We start from the raw sequence: 8,250 nt of genomic DNA, 5'->3' as shown, positions 1-8,250 counted from the left end.
AAAGCAGCTTGCCTGTAGCCCCCAGGGGTGAGGAGAGGTGTTAGAAGAAAACACTTCTCCCCTTCTGGGTCCCTTCCGCAGCTGGAGTTGGTGCACAGTGGGGATAATGAGAAAAAATAGGAAAGCAAAAAGGCTTTGTGGGAAAGGAAGGTGGCCACATACCAACGCTGGGTCTAGCTGGAGGGCAAGCAGGAAACATGAACAAAATGAAAACATGGAGAATTCCTATCAGACCACTGCTTCACTGCATCCTAAGTTTTAATCAGGACGAATGTTCAGATAAACCCAAAAAATCCTTGAAACGAGGACAAATGCAACATTTGGTCCTCAAGTCGCTGCCTCCCATTGTCATCCCCTTTTGAAACAACAAAAAATATCACACATGTCTGACCTGCCTGGCCAACATGGTGAAACCCTGTCTCTACTAAAAGTACAAAAATTAGCCGAGTATGGTGGCAGGTGCCTGTAATCCCAGCTACTCGGGAGAGGCTGAGGCAGGAGAATTGCTTGAATCTGGAAGGCGGAGGTTGCAGTGAGCTGAGATTGTGTCACTGTGTGTGTGTGTGTGTGTGTGTGTGTGGTGTGTATACACACACACACATATATATCTCCCACATCTCCCACAGGATAAAGTCAATATCTGGTCCGCTTTGATCGTTTCCTCCCTGTCATCATTGCCCCTGTGTCCCTCCTGGCACCTCTGCCCAAGCCTTGTCCAGCAGCCCCTTGCCCTGGATTCCCACACCAGGCTACAGCTGTCCATCCACGCCCCCATCCCCTCCGAGAACACGCTTCCTCCTGCGGCCCGCTTCAGGACCAGCCCACACACCACCTCCTCCAGGGGCACTGGGGTTCCTGGAAGGTGGTGGCCCCTCCTCCCAACTCCAGGCACCCTGACGCCACTTCGTCAGTGTGGTTTTCACATCCTGTCCTAGCGGTATGTTTGTCTTTTCGCCCCCAGATTCACAGCTTCCTAGGTGAAGGGGCCAAGTCTTGCTCTTTTCTTTACCCTAGAACAAGATACAGTTTCTGATCATACTTAATATTTGATGAACAGATGTTTTCCTTTAAATGTTTAAAGTTTAACTTTTAAAATCTCAGTAAGAAATACATCTGACATTACCACCCAGACTCATACACACATGTCACTGAATCAAAAGTTTCATGAAATAATACTTACTCTGTTGGATGCACTCTGATATTTTCTTTAATTTCATTTTTTAAAAAGTGCTTGTGGGGACTTGTAGGTGGAAAGCCATGGTCCTAAAGTGTACGGAGAAGCTGTCATTGCTAAAGTGAGAGAAGCTTTGCTTCCAAGCTAGGATCAGGTTAGGATTAAATATAAACAGATGAGGGCTTCTGTGTGCTCTGATCTGCAGACTGAGAGAGTCTGGCCTCATTAAGAAACAGAAGCCAAGGTGGGGCTTACTGACGATGATGGACTTCAAGCTCCTAGGGCCTGCTCTGTGCAGCTTTCCTGTTCAGTACTTTATATCTTTCCTTCACTCCTTTAACACTCCCATCCCTACCCCACAAAGATTCCCCAGACTCCGCCTGGTACCCCAGCGATACTGTGTGCGCAGCTCTATGATGGCTCTTGTCACACTGGACTGTCATGCAAATCTTTTTTAGGTGGCTAGCTCTTCAACTGAGCTGCTGGAGGGAGCCCGGCCAGGGAAATGCTGGCCAAAAAGAGTGTGTGAATGGGAGGAGAGGAACTTTTGCATCTTGGGGTCTAGAGGTGCCCATCTCTTCCCTGTTGTTGCCTGGGCAGGGGGTCACCACTGGCTCTGGAGCCACAGCAGGGAAAGGCAGGCCAGGGTACACCGCGGTGGAGCAGAAGGGCAGGGAGCAGTGATGTAATTCAATTACAGAACTCGGTTATCCCTTCACTTTGTATAGAAACGTCACCACTTAATAAATTTTTTTGTTTGTTTGTTTGAGACAGAGTCTCACTCTGTCACCCAGGCTGGAGTGCAGTGGCATGATCTCAGCTAGCTGCAGCCTCTGCCTCCCGGGTTCAAGCGATTCTCCTGCCTCAGCTGGAGAGTCCTACTCTCCTGAGTAGCTGGGACTACAGAGGTGCACCACCACACCCAGCTAATTTTTGTATTTTTAGTAGAGATGGGGTTTTACCATGTTGGCCAGGATGGTCTCGATTTTCTGACCTTGTGATTCGCCCACCTCGGCTTCCCAAAGTGCTGGGATTATAGGCATGAGCCACCGCGCCTGGCCACCACTTAAGAAATTAATAGTCCCAGCTACTTGGGAGGCTGACGCAGGAGAATCACTTGAATCTAGGAGGCGGAGGTTGCAGCGAGCCAAGATCACACCACTGCACTCCAGCCTGGGTGACAGAGCGAGACTCTGTCTCAAAAAAAAAAAGTAAGAAATTAAGAAAATAGGCTGAAGGTGGTGGCAAGTGCCTGTAATCATAGCTGCTAGGGAGACTGAGGCATGAGAATTACTTGAACCCAGGAGGCGGGGGTTGCAGTAAGCCGAGATCACGCCATTGCAGTCCAGCTTGGGTGACAGAGCGAGGATCCAACTCAAAAAAATAAATAAATAAATAAGCCGGGCATGGTTGCACATGCCTGCAGTCCCAGCTGCTTGGGAGGCTGAGGCAGGAGAATCACTTGAACCTGGGAGGAGGAGGTTGTAGTGAGCAGAGATAGTGCCACTACACTCCAGCCTGGGCGACAGAGCAAGAGTGTCTCAAAAAAAAGAAGAAGAAGAAACAAAACCAAACCAAAGAAAATGCATGACTGTTCCTCTTAATTATTTACCTGGCTCTGTTTTGTTACATATTGTAGTTGTAACCCATGAGCAATAGATAAAATGTCACTAGATAGAATGTTTGTGGCCGGGCACAGTGGCTCACTCCTGTAATCCCAGCACTTTGGGAGGCCGAGGCAGGCGGATCACCTGAGGTCAGGAGTTCAAGACCAGCCTGGCCAACATGGTGAAACCCCTGTCTCTACTAAAAATACAAAAAATTAGCCGGGCGTGGTGGCGGGGGCCTGTAGTCCCAGCTACTCAGGAGGCTGAGGCAGGAGAATGGCGTGAACTCGGGAGGCGGAGCTTGCAGTGAGCTGAGATCGCGCCATTGCACTCCAGCCTGGGCAACAAGAGTGAAACGCCCGTCTAAAAAAAAAAAAGGTAACAAAAAAGTCTCCCTCAAATTCGTGTTGATACCTAATTCCCAATGTGATAACATTTGGAGGTGCGGCCTTTGGGAGGTGATGCAGTCATGAGGGTGGAGACCTCATGAATGGGATTGGTGCCCTTATAAAAGAGACCACCAGAGAGCTTCCTCTCCCCTTCCTTCATTTGAGGACACAGTGAGAAGCCAGCTGTCTATGAACCAGAAAGCGGGCCCTCATCACACATTGATTCTGCTGGTGTTTTGATCTTGGACTTCCCAGCCTCCCTGTGAGAAATGAATTTCTGTTGCTTACAGGCCACCTGGTCTATAGTCCTCTGTTACAGCAGCCTGAGTGAACCAAGACACCCATGTACACATTTACAAACAAAAAAAGTACAGCCTAGCCCACATTCTCAGGAGCTTACAATTTTCCTTTAAGTAAAGTTACGTGGGAAGACCCTGAACTGTGGAGCAAAAAGGGCCTGCGTTGAGACTAGCTCTCCTGCTTGTCGTGCTGTGGTCTTGAGAAGCACCTGAACTCTTTTGGCCCCTTTCTCCTCATCTGTGGAATTAGGGTAACTATGCCATTCCCCAGGCTTGCTGCCAGGAGGAGAATGAGGGGACAGACTTGGGAGCAGCTCACATTCCTGAAGAAGTTAATTTTCTAAGGTAGCCACGTGAGGCCACTTGCCTCAGTGCACAGGAGGTGGTGGTGACAAGCCGGACTGGGCAGAATACATTTTTGCCTCAGTGCACAGGAGGTGGTGGTGACAAGCCGGATTGGGCAGAATACATTTTTCCCGTGGTGAAACAGAGGAAAATAAAGCTGGACAGACAGTGAAGGGCCCTGTCATGGAAAGCTCTAGCCAGACAGAACGGTCTGGAGTTTGTCTTGCAGGCAGTGGCCGCGGGGAAAGGCTTTGTGAAACTCACGGTTCAGCAGCTGAGTCTCACCGCCTGTGTAGCTTGGGTGGGGTGGAGTGAGACTGGAGGCTGGGAAGCACCTGAGAGGTGTCAAGGGCTGCCGCGTGGACTTAGCCTGGGGCAGTGGGAGGGGTAGGGGTGGAAGGCAGGCCACAGGAGTGAAAATACGGCCCCGGTTTCCAGGGCGTTATTCCCCCTGCATCTTGCTCTCTGCCTTTCTCCTCTTGTCCTTCTGTCTCCACCCCTATCCCCATCTCCCAAATGCTTCAGAGCATAAAGGTGCTGCCCAGCCAAAATCACCCCCACAAACTCCAGGTAAACTTGGTCTGGGCAGCTTTGAGTGGGTCATGAGTGGAGGAAGGGCAGGCCCACTCTTTCCTTAGTATATGAGTGAGAAAAGCGACTGCTGGTTAGATCTCACAGGAAGCCAGAGCCTTGTGGCAGCACCTGACTTCAGGTGCAGCACAGCCCACGGAGTGAGAAGCTGACACCTCTGTGCCTGCTGAGGCAGGCTGCTCCTTCTACACCAGGCCAGGGAAATCAGGTCACCCACTCCAACAGTCTGCCGGACGCTGGGGACTGACTGCTGCCTCTGGGGCATCCACCACAAAGGATTCATGGACTCACTGACAGGGCCAGGCACCTGGCTAAGGATCTCAAACTGGTGCGGCCCACGGGTCCATTCAATCCATAGATGGGTTTTGTGCAGCCAACACCGTCCTTCTTGTCTACCTGTTGTATATGCATTCTGGCCTTGCCCCTGAGTTTATGAATTTACCAACCCCACCTTAGCAGGGCATGAAGAAATGCAAAGGCGCTCCAGGAGCTTCTGATTTTGCTGGGAAAACAAAACAAGTATACAGGCAAAGAGGGAGGACAATGGCAGACCCAATGCATGGGGCAGGCATCTGCATTTCTGAGTTGAATTTAGAGAAGAGATCTTCTCCCACAGATGATAAAGGGGTGCATAGAGGTGAGGTGCACACGGCCTGGGGGAAGTCAGCCCTGGGATGAGCATGGGAGAGGGAGGTTCCCCAGTGGGGAAGGACACGAGGGTATGGACTGGAGAAAATCTGCATGGCTGGGCCCCATTCCACAAACAGAGGGCCCCGAGAGGTGTCTGCGTAAGGGAGTGATGATGAAGGCACATGGGGAGAGTGTACAGGACTGGGCCACCCAGGAATCAATAATCTGGAAAAGGTGGCAGAGTGGGGAGCTCTGATTCGGGAGAGGCACTGCTTTGGGAGAAATCTCAGAGGATGTAAAGACTGATGCCATGTGGAAGTTGGATTCAAAGGACACCAGGCTTGAAGCTTCAGAGTATGTAAGAGAGGTGCAGCTCTGGTTACTGAAGCAGGGGAATCATGAGAGGGAAGTTGCTCAGGGTGGGAGTGAGAAGCTGAGACACTTTGGTTTAAATGTGATATTTAACAGAAGAGATATGCAGCTTACATTGAGAGCGATGGGGCAGGACATGGAGGCCTGGTGGAAAAGTGCATGTGGAGGTGATGATTTAGGGCAGGGATGGATTCGGTGAAACCCCGAAAAAAATGTGGAGGGACAGATACTGGGGATAAGGAAAAAGGAAACTGTTGTGGAACTGGAGAGGTGGGGTGTACACAGGTGTCAGGGGAGAAGACAGTCCTAGGGAAGTGCTCTATTAGCATTAGCAATTGCAGAGGTTTCAGAAAGAGTGCTGAGAGGAGGCTGGGGCGTCTGAAGCTAAGGGGCAATAAGATTTTCAGCAGGGGTGCGGAAACGGGCAACACCTTTCAGGGTAGAGGAGAGCAGGTGGAGGGGAAGGAAGGTGGACTGGTAGAGACTGCTATCTCAGGGAACAGGCAGTGGAAGTGATGGGTAGGAAGAAAAGGGAAGGCATAGATGTTTGGAGGCAAAAGGGAAGGAGACAGTGAGAAGGAAGTACTGAATTTGCTGAGGACAAAGGAGAAAATGAGACAGAAAGAGGCAGATGAGGTGGACGGGGTAGACGGAGATGCTAATCTTGGATTTCACAACAGGCTGCATCCCCTATCCCTCCATTGTGTGCCAGGCCTACCAGCCTGCACCTGGCCCCAGTACCCCCAGGCCTTGGTCTTTATTCTTGTGGTTAGGCAGCATGGAAGTCAGGCAACTGGATGGACCAGGCATTCTCTGGGAATGGCCAAGGGTGTTCAAAGCTCAGGGCTGGGACCCAGAGCACCAGCAATTATTCCTTTTCCCGTTTGCTACTGATTCTTCTTTTCTTCCTTCATCATAGGGCCCATCAGAGCTGGTGGCTAGAAATCATCCAGAGGGCTGTAAACATTAGTGAGGCACTGAGTGGTCCCTGTTTCGGCCAAGGCATAAGCAGACAGATGGGAAGTGAAAGTGGGTAACCACTGAAAGGTGAGGGCGAGGGCTGGTTTCATCATCAGCGCCGTTGGCAACAAGAGCTATTATGAGCCAGCCTTTGCCGAGACAGTAAGTAAGTACAGATTTAAAATTCCTAGTGGCAAAGCTGTGTCTCTTCAGGGTTTGGTTACCCACGCTGATCCCATAACAACCACCATGCCAATGGCAGGGAACATCGACAAGCAAGGAGGTGACCATGAGGATGACCTCGCCACCAAACCAACCGTACACCCCACACCCCTGGGGAAGGAGGCACCCACCAGCTGGGCCCTGTGGGGCTGTTCCAGAAAGTGCAGGTTGGGAGGAGGATGGAGTGAGGAAAGAGGCCAGGGCCTAAGTGGAAAGGGCCAGTGAAAGGGAGAGACAGGCTTGTTAATCAATGACCACTACAGAGTTGGAAAGAGAAGGCAAAGAAAACGCCTCACTGCTGAGGATCAGCGTCCAAAGATTTCATTCTACTGAGAGCTAAAATGATGCCAAAGCCGGGATTAATGTTGGCAAAGGAGATATGGATGGGCCATGACACCACCAGCCATATGTAATCAGAAGGGGATCAAAAAACATCCCCAGCCTTGAAACTGGCATTTTCTCTTATGTGCTGGGTGGACATTTGGCAATATCATATAAAATGAAAATATTTGCATAGCCCATGACCCAGAGAGTCCACTTGCATAAGGACATGCTTTATAATGGTCTATTCCACTGCAGATAATAAAAGAAGGCGTGCAAGAAGATCTATATGCAGTGACGTGCAAAGGTATCAAGAACAAGTTGCGAAACCCCATGGTATGATTTCATCTGATTAAAAGAAAAAAGGTATACACTATATATTATAGTAAAAATACCTATGTGTGTGTGTGTATTACAAGTGATGATTAAAAGTAGTTATGTCGGGGGGTTAGACTAGAAAGTTGAGATTCTAAGGAGGAGCATTTTTCACTTGATATTCTTCTCTATGGTATAGTTTTTACATGAGCTTTTTTTTTTTTTTTTTTTTAGACAGAGGAGTCTCATTTTGTCTCCCAGGCTGGAGTGCAATGATGTGATCTCGGCTCACTGCAACTTCCATTTCCCAGGTTCAAGAGATTTTCATGCCTCAGCTTCCTGGGTAGTTGGGATTACAGGCATGCTCGGCTAATTTTTTTTTTTTTTTTTTTTTGATACCGAGTTTCGCTCTCGTTACCCAGGCTAGAGTGCAATGGTGTGGTCTTGGCTCAATGCAACCTCTGCCTCCCGAGTTCAAGCAATTCTCCTGCCTCAGACTCCCTGAGTAGCTGAGATTACAGGCATGCTCCACCATGTCTGGCTAACTTTTCGTATTTTTAGTAGAGATGGGGTTTCTCCATGTTGGCCAGACTGGTCTTGAACTGCTCACCTCAGGTGATCCACTCGCCTCGGCCTCCCAAAGTGCTGGAATTACAGGCATGAGTCACTGTACCCAGCGAGCATGTATTATTTTTATAATAATTTTTAAAAATCTTGAGTTCCTCTTGCCCTAAACTATTTCCCCTATTAGTCTGGTTGTTTCGGTGCCCATATATTATGAAATAATCAGAATACAAGTCTGATAAATATGAATTCTAGTGGGGACAATGGAATAGGGTATTTGCAATTGAAGTCACTGCATGAAGTACTCTCTCCCTTGTCCCTTTCTCTCCCTTCTCTGGCCTGAATGTCCCATCCCTATCCCCATACCTCTAAGTCACTCCTCTGGCTTAAATGGGGAGTTAACACAGGGTGGTGGGAAGTATAGTAGACTTGGAGTCTCTCACGCATTGCCTGCCAGGGCC

Source organism: Pan paniscus, chromosome 12, assembly GCF_029289425.2.
Source record: "Pan paniscus chromosome 12, NHGRI_mPanPan1-v2.0_pri, whole genome shotgun sequence".
Taxonomy (NCBI): Eukaryota; Metazoa; Chordata; class Mammalia; order Primates; family Hominidae; genus Pan; species Pan paniscus.
The sequence above is the reverse complement of the archived record's forward strand: the minus strand, read 5'-3'. Positions refer to the sequence as shown.